Below are 15,134 nucleotides of genomic sequence, written 5' to 3' on the forward strand. Positions count from 1 at the left end.
CAGCTAGTCATCATCACACACCGCCAGCTCTTGGGCTATTTTCAACGAATAGTAGGATTGACGGTCACATTATAACGCCCCCACGGCTGGGAGGGCGAGCATGTTTGGTGCGACTGAGATTCGAACCCGCAACCCTCAAATTACGAGTCGAACGACATAACTCTCCTAGCCATGCCGGGGCCCTCGTATAAAAGTAGTAGAAATATTAATAGTGTAAAAATATCTTTCTTGTATTAATTAGCTGCTGTTAGAAATAAATAAAATTATAAAACAGATGTAGTACCTCAAGGTTCAGATAGAGTTGACTGACTAACAACACGCTACTGTATCGTGGTGCAAGTTGTTAAAACAGGTGACCCCTGCAGGTGACCTTCTGCACCTCTATGGTAAAAGTATACCGAATAATTAATAATATTTTGTTTGTTCGTAGTTCAGCACAAATCTGCACAAAAGGCTATATGTGCTCTGCCCAACACATGTATCGAAATTCGGTTTCTAACGTTCTAAATCCGCAAATATATCGAAGCGCCATTTAGTAGTGGCGGGGGGGGGGCGAATTAAAAGTAATCACAAGAAAGATAAAAATAGTTGTTGCTAGCCGATTACCAACTCTTTCCTTGCAGCTGGCGTTCGAAGTGAGGCGCGTCCCCACGCTACCCAAACATTGCACTGATAAACGTGATTCGATAAGATTCCAGAATCCCCAGAATGGGAGCCTCGGCACATGCAACCAAAGACTTTTCAAAAACGTCATTTCAGAAGTCTGAACTTTCAACTTTTGGGGATTCTACCTTCACACTGGTCACCTCCATGTGCCTAAACTTCTTTTCTCGAGCGAAATGAATAAAAACCCGATCGCTTTTGATAGGTGGACCTTTCTTCTTCAGGGTCAACTGTCTCGAGCTTCAGATTAAAAAACTTGATATAGCTACATAGCTTTTCACTTCTTTTATCTCAATAATCTACATTACTTTTTCGCGCTCCCTACTGACTTATAACGCTAAAATTCGGAGTTTGGTTTTACCCCCTGGTTAACACAAAGAATAGCGCAATGTGGTTTTTATGTATAAAGAACAAACAAATAATTACTTTTTATCTCTTAACCAAAAAGCGTATGGTTCGATATGATCTGCTCTCTTCTTCTTGTAAATATGGGGATCTTAAGTTCAGGCTTCCAACCATGCGCTGAACATGTTCCGTAATTTAACATGTTTGAGCTTCATCACTGTCATGTTGAATTAAATGTAACAATATAAACTATGTTTGCTACTAATTGGTTTTTCTTTTCCATTGGTCACAAATTTTAAATTAGAAATTACTTTGAACGTCGTTGATCCGTTTAGCCCAATAGTCACAAAAAAAGTCTAATTCTAGTTAAAAATACTAAACGCCGCAGTATGAGTTTACATAAATGTAAACTATGACATTTTACAGCACCTAGGGGTCCAACCCTCAGTAACTGTAACCAGTTCATTAAAAAGAATCATTTGTATTCTGAGGCTTAGGTTTTTACATAGAAAAACATTGAGTAAGTTTACTATTCAAAATACTCATGAGTGACGTTAAGCCTAAAATTAATTTCATATTAACTTAATGTATTGTTTTTTCCTTGTTCGTAAACAAATATTAAAGAATTAGTGATATTTTAACTCCAAGATTATAAACAAACAAGCTGCCCATGTTGGTTACGCATGAATTATGTTATTATTTCTATTGTAAACAAGAGTGGCCTAGCCTCTCTTATTAAAGTTACTACTACGAACCGTAAACGAGAGTGACCTAGGCACTTCTTAAAGTCACTGCCGTGAACCAGTAAACCAGAGTGACCTGGCCCGCCATGGCCAGGTGGTTAAAGAACTCGAATCGTAATCTGAGGATCGCGGGTTCGAATCCCCGTCACACCAAACATGCTTGCCCTTTCAGCCATGGGGGCATTATAATGAGAATGTCAGTCCCACTATTCGTTGGTAAAAGAGTATCCCAAAAGTTGGCAGTGGGTAGTGATGACTAGCTGCTTTCCCTCTAGGCTTATACTGCAAAATTAGGGACGGCTAGCACAGATAGCCCTCGTGTAGCTTTGCAAACAAACCAAACCAGTGATGACCTAGATACTCTTATTAAAGTTACTACCACGAACCAGTAAACCAGAGTGACCTAAATACTCTTATTAAAGTTACCATCAGCTTGAGGTTCGCTCGTGTTCGTCTGTTTTCAAAAACCGAAACCTTGAAAATGGATAAAACATATCAAATATACGTAGTTTGGTGTATCCCTGCGGTATATTAGCTCGAGAAGCCACATTAAAAACTAATGATACCCAAGTGCCTACATGAACGAGTGACACTATATGGAGACACTGGGAAAACGATGTGCATTAACATTACCATGACAACAGAAAAACACAATCAAACTGAACGTCATTTCTATTATCTCTTAACTAAAGTGCTGTATCTGGGCTACGTGAAACATTTCAGATTAGCTGAAAGAATAAGAATAAAAACCATTACGTTTAATAGACCTCGTCTGTCAAAAGCTGTTAACCTGCGCGTTCTTTTAAGTCAATTGTCGCGTGCAAGTTAGCGTTGAAGTTACTAAGAAACTTCGCCTAGACATTGTCGCGATTTTTTTTTTTTTAAGTATTACACTCGGTGTACCAGTGGTAAGCTTCGGGAGGCTTTAGAACGTTAAAATTCAAGCTTCGATCCCTACAATGGTTTGTTGTGCATCTTTGCGCTTAACGACAAATAAACATGGAAATGTGTATGGCTTTTGTTTTGAGCCTGTATTTAGACAGGATTTGAATAATATTGCAACGGGCGGAATCTCCTGAACCCGATCGAATTCGAGGTGACAAGTGAGGAGGGGAGTAAATTATATTGGGCTTCCCATTTAAAGTATTAAATATATTTGCTGGTAAACATTTCAGAGAAATAAATTAGCAGTATCCTTGCTAAATATTATTCAAAGCATATATCAGTATAGGTTCGCGCGATGATTAAAATCAGCTAGAAACACCACACGCCGCACCATTCTAACAGCTTTGATCTAGCTCTTTCGACTGGGCCTCATCTGCGATTACTAATACTAGGTGGAATTACCCGAAATCAATGTAGATCAATGACAAGCGGTAGTTTGAATTATAGATTGCTGTTATATTTAAATAGTATAACGTTTGACAAGAAACATATGTAGATTGTTAGTGCGTATAATACTATATATAGCTGCTACATACATTTGGTTTTGTAGTTAATTGACGAGTGTTAAGATCTAGAGAGAAAAAAATAAGCACTTCTTATTAACGCGGAATGATCAGTTGACCATCCAGTTCGTCTATAATTTTTTTCATTCCCATTTTGTGTTCGTGAGATCTGCTTCGTATGGAAAGGAATATAAAGCTAAAAGTCAGTGAAAGTTTAAAAAAGATGTTTAATTCTTAAGGCAATTGTTCAAACTAAAAATAATTGTCTTTGCGTTATAATACCATTTAATGCTGTGAGTGAAGGAATTTTTACGTTCAAATTGTAGTTTTAACATTACAGGAAAAATCTATTTTATCGCAATAAAGCGATGTTTAAACACAATTAAGTATGATTTTAAGGTATATAACTTAGTGAAATTAAACGCCCACCTTTTACACATGTTTAACTTCAAAGAACGTTGAATATATTCTATATTAAAACTGTAGATAAGTTTTAGCTGTCGAAATAAAATCATTAACAACAGCAGCTTTTGTTTGAAAGAAACAGACCTCATTACCAGAACTATGGGATATTGAAAATACCTACAACGTAAGTGTCCCATGCACTATTTTATCAACAAATTTGCAATAGAATATCACGGCGAAATAACACGACTGAGACAGACGTCAGATTCATGTTCGCGTAAACTTTAAAAATATTTTTTCTTGACCTGCGTTCTTTCTCTATATTAGTAGGACTGAAATTTACGAATTCGTTCTAATAGGAATATTTACCATAGCCGTTGTCTTAACAACCAAGTAGTGTCCACTGTGCATGCGCAAAGTTATACATTTGGAAACTTGTGTATAAATATACGCTATAATTGTTACTTTAAACGTATAATGACAGTAATTTGTCGGGTTATGTTTTATTTTTAGCTTTGTTTCTCGCAATTTCGAAGTTTCAAAAGCAACTAATAGTTATGTGTACGAAACACTAAGAGAAAATATAAAACATTTGTTCAAAACTTTAAAAAACAACTTTGAGTTTGTAGAAAGTTTTCGATTTTAAGAATTCAGTCGATTAAATGTGCTATACATAGGTTTCAATCGATAACGTCATTGTTTGTTGCGTTTTTAAAACTACCGTAACCCATGGGCTCAACTTAGCATCTTATTGGTTGAGAATAAACTTACAAATCAATTGGTAAATTATAAATAACTAGCATCAGCATTGATTACGTCATCAGCAGTCAATATTACATATTCTCGACAAGAACAATCCAGCAAAATTATTTAACCAGAAAACCACAGGGAACCGAAACGCAAATTAAAATATGAGCTTACAGTTTACAGTTCAAATTCACAGAAAAAAAAATTAATTACTTACTTCTATATTAAAAACACAGAATTTATACACACACACACACACACACACGATATATATATATATAGTTAGTTAGTTACGGATTGTTTTTATTATTATTATCCACTTGGAAACTACAAAGAAAATAGCAATCACATCGGTAATACTCACCAGACGCGTGGGTCGTTTTGCAACACGATAACAATGTATCTTCTATGTAGGTAGCATTGCTCCTTCCACTACCTATGTGTGTGTAACCAATTCGCGACTCCTTCTCAAAACAACGAAAAACATAAAATAATTACAACAATCACTACTCGACTACCAAAATATAAGCACAGAATTGTAGAAACTTTTATCCCACTTGGACCAGAACCGTCTCTGACATACAGATCTTGTTCTCATGTGGTGTGCTAAGAGTTTGCGCACGCTCAGCTGATCAAATTGGTGTATACTTGTCCTTCACATACGTGTTTCCAGGGTAGCGTGACGTAGTGATGTGAAGCCCTAGCTACGAGAGTAAAGCTTCAGACCGCGTTACGAAGAGTTTCTAATTCGAGATGAATCTAAATGTGTGTTTGTTACATAACACGAGCTCAAATATACTAGCCAAAATGTTATTCGAAACTCAATTAAGACTCCCCAGTGGCAACGGCTTTATATTTACCTATTTGTCTGCCTACTTACCAACGTGGTTATCCATTCTTTAGTGTGTGTTTTCTTCAAATCTGAGGAACCATTTTGATGTCTAATTGTAGACTAAACTGATTTAACATGCGAATGCTTAAGCCTAAGTTATCATTCAGTGTCGACTTGTATTTGTTTGGTTATAAAAAAAAACCAAGCTATCTATTCATCTGCCTCCAGTGGCTAAGCGGTAACTCCCTGAGAGCTTCTGACGCGAAAGATTGAGTTTCGATACCCATAGTGGGCACAGCCCAAACAGACAGCCCATTGGGTGGATTATAAGCAACATAGAAATCTGTCTGATATATTTCTCTATCGAATTTCTTTATCAATAAACCCGCTCTATTTACAAAAGTACACGTCCATCTGTAGATTCCACGTAGTGTTTTCAAAGTTTGTAAGTTACTCTAACCAACTTTTGTGATTTCGCACGTGTTTGTATTTAAAATGACACAATGTTGAGTTTCAAGACAAACGTGTATTAACATTCTCAAATAATTACCTAGAACTACCCTCTCAGCCCACCAATCAAGAGAATGTATTATTAATTAATAAACGGTACTGGCGATGGTGTTACAACTTAAAACAGTTCTAGAGTATATTGCCACAAACACCTTGGGTGTTAGAAATGTAACCCAGTAATCTTGGTTGTTAATAGAACGCCAAAGAATGTTCAACAACTGTATGTGATTGTACATAAATGCTTTGAATACTAGTACGGAAAAAAGTGTCATTTATTTAGTTAAGTACTCGTCCTGGACGACTCTGGCAGCGTGAATGAACGAATCTGAAACATCTTTTTGGCAGAAAAGAAACAGAAGTAAATCTGCGCTAGGGCAGAAGTGATTCAGTAATAGTGCGCAGTTTGTGTATATTTTTCTAAATTTAAACACAAGTGTTTTATATAAAGCAAGTGAATTGTTAGTTCTCTCAAATGTTAAAAGGGGATTTTGTCAACAATTAAATAGGACTTAATTACCAACTCTTGTCTCGCTTGTTACCTTAGTTCATGGTGACAATTTACATGCAAAGTTAATTTCGCTACTTTTAACTGAAATCCCGGTAAAAAAAAAAAAAAAATGTGGCGAGAGTAATATAAAGAGGGGTGCCGAAACAACGGGTGTTAAGGGTGCAATAACATCCCCTGGCTTCACGTACATGGATGCTGCACATGGTGTGGTTCTAATTATACAAACGGATTTTAATTTTATTCAATGATTTTTATAACACACCTCCGCCACTGCCCACTACGAAAATTGTTCCAACGTTAATGAGCAATAAGGCAAACTTGAAAAAAGTGACAACAGTAACAATACAACCTTGAAAAAATGGCAACAATAGTATTGTAACCTTTTTTTAAAAATATGGCAACAATAGTATTGTAACCTTTTTAAAATATAACAAGAATAGTATTGTAACCTTTTTTAAAAAATATGGCAACAATAGTATTGTAACCTTTTTAAAATATAACAAGAATAGTATTATAAGCTTTTTTAAAATATAACAAGAATAGTATTGTAAGCTTTTTAAAAATGGTAACAATAGTATTGTAAGCTTTTTTAAAATATGGCAATAATAGTATTGTAAGCTTTTCAAAATGATAACAATAGTATTGTAAGCTTTTAAAAATGATAACAATAGTATTGTAAGCTTTTAAAAATGGTAACAATAGTATTGTAAGCTTTTTAAAAAATGTGAACCATAGTATTGTAGGCTTTTTAAAAATATAACAAGAATAGTACTGTAACCTTTTTAAAAATGGTAACAATAGTATTGTAAGATTTTTAAAAAATGGCAAGAATAATATTGTAAGCTTTTTAAAAATGGTAACAATAGTATTGTAAGCATTTTTAAATTATAACAACAATAGTATTGTAAGCTTTTTAAAAATATAACAAGAATAGTACTGTAACCTTTTTAAAAATGATAACAATAGTATTGTAAGCTTTTTAAAAAATGGCAAGAATAATATTGTAAGCTTTTTAAAAATGGTAACAATAGTATTGTAAGCATTTTTAAATTATAACAAGAATAGTATTGTAAGCTTTTTAAAAATGGTAACAATACTATTGTAAGCTTTTAAAAATGGCAACAACAGTATTGGAAGCTTTTTAAAAATGGTAAAAGTAGTATTGTAAGCTTTTTTTAAAATATGACAAGAATAGTATTGTAAGCGTTTTAAAAATGGTAACAATAGTATTGTAAGCTTTTTTAAAATATGGCAAGAGTAGTATTGAAAGCTTTCTAAAAATGGCAAGAATAGTATTGTAAGCTTTTAAAAAATGGTAACAACAGTATTGTAAGCTTTTAAAAATGGTAACAATAGTATTGTAAGCTTTTTAAAAAATGGCAAGAATAATATTGTAAGCTTTTTAAAAATGGTAACAATAGTATTGTAAGCTTTTTAAAAAATGGCATGAATAATATTGTAAGCTTTTTAAAAATGGTAACAATAGTATTGTAAGCATTTTTAAATTATAACAAGAATATTATTAAAGCTTTTTTTTAAAATGGTAACAATACTATTGTAAGCTTTTAAAAATGGCAACAACAGTATTGTAAGCTTTTTAAAAATGGTAACAGTAGTATTGTAAGCTTTTTTTAAAATATGGCAACAATAGTATTGTAAGCGTTTTAAAAATGGTAACAATAGTATTGTAAGCTTTTTTAAAATATGGCAACAATAGTATTAATAAGCGTTTTAAAATGGTAACAATAGTGTTAATAAAACTTTTAAAATATGGCAAGAGTAGTATTAATAAAGCTTTTTTTAAAATGGCAAAGAATAGTATTAATGAAGCTTTTAAAATGGTAACAATAGTATTGTAAACTTTTAAAAAATATAACAAGAATAATTACTATAACATTTTTTAAAATGGTAACAATAGTATTAATGAAGCTTTTTTAAAAAATGGCAAGAATAATATTGTGAAGCTTTTTTAAAATGGCAAAGAATAATGTTAATGAAGCTTTTAAAAATAGTAACAATAGTATTGTAAACTTTTTTTAAATTATAACAAAGGAACAACATTGTAAAGCGTTTTTAAATTATAACAAGGAACAGTATTAATGGCTTTTTTTAAAAATATAACAAAGAATAATTACTGTAACCCTTTTAAAAATGATAACAATAGCATTGTAAACTTTTAAAAATGGCAAGAATAATATTGAAGCTTTTTTAAAATGGTAACAATAGTGTTAATAAGCATTTTAAATTATAACAAGAATAGTATTGTAAGCTTTTTAAAAATGGTAACAATACTATTGTAAGCCTTTAAAAATGGCAACAACAGTATTGTAAGCTTTTTAAAAATGGCAAGAATAATATTGTAAGATTTTTAAAAATGGTAACAATACTATTGTAAAGTTTTTAAAAAATGGCAACAACAGTATTAATGAAAGCTTTTTTAAAATGGCAAGGAATAATATTGATTGGCTTTTAAAAATGGTAACAATAGTATTACAAACTTTTTAAAAGTGCAAGAATAATAGTGATAAAGCTTTTTTAAAATATGGCAAGAATAATATTGTAAGCTTTTTAAAAATGGTAACAATAGTATTGTAAGCATTTTAAATTATAACAAGAATAGTGTTGTAAGCTTTTTTAAAATGGTAACAATACTATTGTAAACTTAAAAAACGGCAACAACAGTATTATAAACTTTTTAAAAAATGGTAAAAGTAGTGTTAATAGCTTTTTTTAAAATATGACAAGAATAAGTATTGTAAGCGTTTTAAAATGGTAACAATAATATTGTAAACTTTTAAAAATATAAGCAAGAATAGTGTTAATAAAGTTTTTTAAAAATGGTAACAACAGTGTTAATAAAGCTTTTAAAATGGTAACAATAGTGTTAATAAGCTTTTAAAAATGGCAAAGAATAATATAATGTAAACATTTTAAAAAATGGCAAGGAATAATATTGTAAGCTTTTTTAAAATGGTAACAATAGTGTGTAAACTTTAAAATGGCATGAATAATATTCTAAACTTTTAAAAATGGTAACAATAATTATTAATAAAGCATTTTAAAATATAACAAGAATAGTGTTATAAGCTTTTTAAAATGGTAACAATACTATTAATAAGCTTTAAAATGGCAACAACAGTATTTGTGTAAGCTTTTAAAATGGTAACAGTGAGTGATGTAAGCTTTTTTTAAAATATAGCAGCAACAACAGTATTAATAAGCGTTTTTAAAATGGTAACAATAGTATTGTAAAGCTTTTAAAATACGGCAAGAGTAGTATTAATGAAGCTTTTTAAAAATGGCAAGAATAGTGTTATATGGCTTTTTTAAAAATGGTAACAATAGTATTGTAAGCTTTTTAAAAATATAACAAGAATAGTACTATAACATTTTTAAAAATGGTAACAATAGTATTGTAAGCTTTTTAAAAAATGGCAAGAATAATATTGTAAGCTTTTTAAAAAATGGCAAGAATAATATTGTAAGCTTTTTAAAAATAGTAACAATAGTATTGTAAGCATTTTTAAATTATAACAAGAATAGTATTGTAAGCTTTTTAAAAATGGTAACAATACTATTGTAAGCTTTTAAAAATGGCAACAACAGTATTGTAAGCTTTTTAAAATGACAAGAATAATATTGTAAGATTTTAAAAATGGTAACAATACTATTGTAAGCTTTTAAAAATGGCAACAACAGTATTGTAAGCTTTTTAAAAATGGCAAGAATAATATTGTTAGCTTTTTAAAAATGGACACATAGTATTGCAAGCTTTTTAAGAAGTGGCAAGAATAGTATTGTAAGCTTTTTAAAATATGGCAAGAATAGTATTGTAAGCTTTTTTAAAAATGGTAACAATAGTATTGTAAGCTTTTTAAAAAATGGCAACAACAGTATTGTAGGCTTTTCAAAAGTGTCAAGAATAATACTGTAACCTTTTTAAAAATATGGCAACAGTAGTATTATAACCTTTATGAAAAATGGCAACAACATTATTGTAACCTGGTTTTAAAAAATGGCAACCAATTTGTTTTGTTTTTGAATTTCGCGCAAAGTTACATGAGGGCTATCTGCGCTAGCCGTCCCTAATTTTGCAGTGTAAGACTAGAGGGAAGGCATCAACAGTATTGTAAGCTTTTTAAAAATGGCAACAATAGCATTGTAACCTTTTTAGAAACATGGCAACAATAATATTGTGAACTTTTTAGAAATATGGCAACAATAATATTCTAAGCTTTTTAAATATAGCAACGGTAACAATACAACATTGATAGAAATGTCAACACTAGTAATGCAAACCTTTTTTATATACAAAAGACAGAAAAGTGCGCGTGAGAGATTCTTACTTAAGGCTAAAAATATGTTTTCATATTTTGCGTTACTGTTTGCACAGTTTATTTGTGTTATTATTACTGGTACAGTTTATAACGTACCATTTTACTTGATGTTGCCATTATTAGAACACTGAGTAATCTGCGTGGTATGTTCGTGGTTATAAAAAAAATAGGTTGTGATTATATATGTATAATAATCACCGCATATACAAAGATAAAACGCACAGCACATAAAGTTGCGTTTTTCCTGTACACAAAAAAATACTTCATTTATAGTCTTGCTATCTAAGCAATCGATCTGTGTTTTAAAAAAAAAAAAAAACAGTTTAAGCCGTAGAAGAGAAACTTTTGTACTTTTGTGACACTTTAACAAACAAAAAAATTAAATATTTGACTGTACAAGTTTACTTTAAAGTAATTTCTTGAGAAACTTATTTCAAACTGAGTGGCCATAATCGAATTTTATCATTATTACTAATAGATGAATCTCGTCACATTTTTGGAAATTTGATCTATTTCAATTATTACTAGTATTTCTTCATTAGTGAATCACTCCTTTTCTAATTTTGGTAATTAGGTTTTTTATTTCTATTTTTAACGAAATATTTTACCATTCGAAGGTAATTCACCACTGGTGGAATGTAGTTGGTTTCTCTTGTGGGTAAGAAGAAAACAGTATCCGACCGTTAACAGATGGCGCCACGAATTCTCTTACAATGCTTTCGTGGTACCAGATGCCCTACGGAAATTTGTCATTATTATACAGAGGGCTTACACGATATGTAGCAAACACACGACTACGAATTTAGGAGATGGTAATTTGATTTCATAAAACAGAAATAGTTGTACATAATAAATATGTAAGCTTATACTTTATGAGTAATTGTGATAGTATGAAACCCCCACCCAATTTGTTGGTCTTAAGGGAACAAGTTGAAACATAATATAAATAACCATCACATTTCTTTTATTCCCTTTTATGTCTCTCGGCGAGTCAAAATTAGGCTTACGGACTTACAACACTTAAAACCCAAGGTTCGATTCCCCACAGTGGACAGAATGCGGATCATGCATACAAAATAAGCACCAACCCCCAAGACGACCATAGTAGTGGCTCAGGGGGTAGTCTAAACATTTGTACCCCCCTACCATAGTAGAGGCTCAGCAGTAAGTCTGGAAATCCGTAACACTGAAAACCGGGTTTGATACTCGTGGTGGGCACAACACAGCCATGAAATGTCTTGTGTGGCTTTGCGCTTAACAATAGACCAGTATCAAGCTAAGCAGGACATCTTATTTTAATATATGTTACAGATCACGGATATCATAAACCTTAGGACTAATGTTGCAAATATGAAAATCATGACCCTGCTGTAATCCTCATATCCTCATAATTACGATTTTAAACAATCACTTAATCTTTGTCCTAGGTGGGAAAACGGTAAGCTTACGTGTTTAGAACGCAAAAGTCCAGGGGTCGATTCGCTATAGTAGGGACGGAAGATAGCCCCGTCTGGCTTTGCTCTAAAACAAACAGTCAAACACTTTTTTATTTAACAATAATGTTTTATTCTAAATGTTTTGATTAAAAACGGTTTTGTTTTCCTTAGATTTCACACTCATATTGAAAAATTATTAACTGTCCACCCGCTGTTCCTCCTCTAAATTGAAAACGTAACTTGTTCGAAAGGTTGATTGGTTGATTTAGTGTTTTATGGCACAAAGCAGCTAGGCTATCTGCACCAACGTCCAGTAAAAAGGTAAAAGTAAATGTAGTAAAATTGATAAAAGGAAATGAAGGTAAAACAAAACAGCAATGAAAAACATAAATAGAATAAAACCAATGTTGACATCAAGTTTACAATGTTAAGAGAGAAACTACAGAAAGAGAAGTTATAAAAGGCTTTCTGTAGCATAATAGTAATTATCATAACCCGCCAGGAAGACTAACAGGTATGTACAGGAATCACCGTCAGTCACCTGAAGTTGGCCTTTCCATTCCTGGTTCCGGGTTATGTGTCATTACAGCCATTACCAAAGGGTAAAGTAATAAAATTGTTAAAAGACATGCAGCAAAATTCTAATAACAACTCGCCAGGACGACTAATAGGTAGTTCAAACAGGAGCGTTAGTCGCCCGAAGTTGGCCTTTCCAGTCCTGGTGTCGAGTTATTTAATGTTACGGCCATTTTCTAATTTCAAATCGAACTAGAGAGATTGTGACTCTTAAAAGGGAAACACAATGAAAAAGGTGTAATGAAGAAATATAAAACACTTAAATGACATTAAAAAGATTAATGGCCGATAAAAAAACTAAAAACTTTATCAAGGTGGACAGTGTCACCGTCACCAATAACACTGTCCAATGTTACGGACAAACCTTGGGACAGAACATGTTTAAAATAGTGCCATCGTTGAGAGTCGTAACGATGGCAACAATGTAAAATGTGGCTTATAGTGATCTGAGTGTTACACAAACTACACACGGATGCATCAGTTCCAGATAAAAGAAAACGATGAGTTAAAAAACTGTGACCAATGCGTAGTCTAGTTAGAACAACTTCCTCCTTCCGAACCTAACGGAAGCTAGACGGCTAAAGTCCAAGATAGGGTTTTATTTAGAAAAGCTTGTTTTCGCGTTGCTCACTCCAAGTCGACTGCCAGCTGGCACGGAGCCGAGCTTTGAATACAAGACCATAGTCCATGTACGAAATAGACACAGTGCCAGAGCAGATAGATTTAGCTGCCGTGTCTGCAAGCTTGTTCCCGCGAATACCAACGTGGCCTGGTATCCAGAAAAACTGGATAGAAGTAGATGTTAATGAGAAATAGGCCAGTCGATTTTGAATATCAGCAAGAACAGGGTGTGAACCAACGTTAAGCGATTTCAGGGCCAGTAGAGAACTAAGAGAGTCAGCATAAGCAGTGCAGTTGGAGTGCTGCTTAGCTTCAATATGATCCAGGGCAAGAGAAATGACGTACAGTTCAGCAGTGAACACAGAAGCTGTAGAGGGGATTCTGCGCGCAACAAACCATAGCAGAGCCCACAGAGTCACCTGATTTGGAACCATCCGAATAAATTGGAATGGAAATGTTGTTCAAAAGATGTTCAGTAAATAAAAGACGGTACTTCCAATCGGGAGTATCTGCTTTTCTCAGATGACCTAAAGAAAGGTCACATTTGGGGACTGTAACAAGCTATGGTGGGATGGGCTGACTAGTGGATTCTGCAATGTTATCCAAGGACAGACCCAATTCATCCAATTGCGCCTAGTCGCGAAGGCCAAAAGGAGCAATGGCAGATCGTCTGTTCCGAAAAAGTATGGACCACCGAGGAAGGAAAACCAACCCCAGGTGGGATGCATTGGTAAGGAACAAAGTTTCGAAGAATACAGTAAAGACAGTTGCAAACAGCGAAGGTGCAGAAAAGGTTCATGAGATTCTACATATAAGCTTTGAACGGGGGAAGTACAGAAAGCCCCAGTGCAGAGTCGAAGTCTTTGATGATGAATGGGGTCCAACATCTTTAAGGCCGATAGTCTGGCAGAGCCATAGACCATTGATCCATAGTCGAGTTTCGATCGAATAAGAGCATGATATATCTTTAACATAGAACATCAATCCGCTTCCCAACTGGTGGTAGAGAGGACACGGAGGATGTTCAGTGCTCTTGTGCATTTGACCTGTAGCTGCTTTAAGTGTGGTATAAAATCAGCTTACGGTCAAAGATAAGCCCCAAGAACTTGGTCTCAGGGACCAAAGGCAGCGAAACTTCACCGATACGGAGTTCAGGATCAGGGTGAATACCCCGTTGGCGGCAAAAGTGCATGCAAACGATTTTAGAGAGAGATAAATTAAAGCCGTTTGCCGTGGTCCACTTAAATACACGATCAAAGGCAGTTTGTAGTTGCCGTTCAATATATCTCATGTTCGACGACTGACACGAGATGTGAAAGTCGTCGACATAGAGCCTGTTTACAACAGTGAGAGAGACTTGTTCAGTGATGGCATTAATCTTTATACTGAAAAGTGTGACACTCAAAACACAGCCCTGTGGGACCCCAAGTTCCTGTAAAAAAGAACGGGAAAGTGTCGAACCCACACGAACATGGAATCTCCTGTCCGTTAAAAATTTTTTAATAAACATGGGTAAATGGCCACGTAACCCATATATATGGAGATCTCGCAAAATGCCATACCTTCATGTTGTGTCATAAGCCTTCTCAATGTCAAAGAATATTGATACAAGATGTTGTCGTTTGATAAAGGCTTCTCTGATTGACGTTTCAAGTCGAATTAGGTGGTCCACGGTAGAGTGCTGTCGTCGAAACCCACACTGGGTGGGCGAGAGGAGGTTGTTTGATTCAAGGAACCAAACAAGACGAGCATTAACCATCCTCTCTAAGGTCTTACAGAGATAGCTCGTCAAAGCAATTGGTCAGTAGTTCGAAGGAATATTGGGGTCTTTCCCAGGCTTAGAGAAAGGTAAGATAATAACCTGGCGCCAGGCATTAGGGAAAACATTCTTCTGCCAGATCCGGTTAAAAACAATTAGAAGAATATCAAGAGAAGCAGGAGATAGATGGCGCAACATGTCATA

At 33.8% G+C, this 15,134-nt stretch overlaps 1 protein-coding gene across 4 annotated transcripts in view; it reads right to left on the reverse strand.

The window, feature by feature from the left end:
* The window catches only part of LOC143233533 (tetraspanin-9-like), a 106,381-nt gene that overhangs the window by 67,997 nt on the left and 23,250 nt on the right, over window positions 1-15,134 (reverse strand). For 2 of the 4 annotated variants that reach the window (XM_076469854.1, XM_076469853.1), the window contains exon 1: window positions 4,716-5,748. The exons of 1 other annotated variant lie outside the window; for it this stretch is intronic. The gene's annotated coding sequence lies outside the window, so the exon portion shown is untranslated. Of the gene's footprint in view, window positions 1-4,715; window positions 5,767-15,134 lie in introns of those variants that run through there. One more of the 4 variants, XR_013018204.1, reaches the window with a different exon arrangement.

This window comes from Tachypleus tridentatus, chromosome 12 (assembly GCF_004210375.1).
Source record: "Tachypleus tridentatus isolate NWPU-2018 chromosome 12, ASM421037v1, whole genome shotgun sequence".
Taxonomy (NCBI): domain Eukaryota; kingdom Metazoa; phylum Arthropoda; class Merostomata; order Xiphosura; family Limulidae; genus Tachypleus; species Tachypleus tridentatus.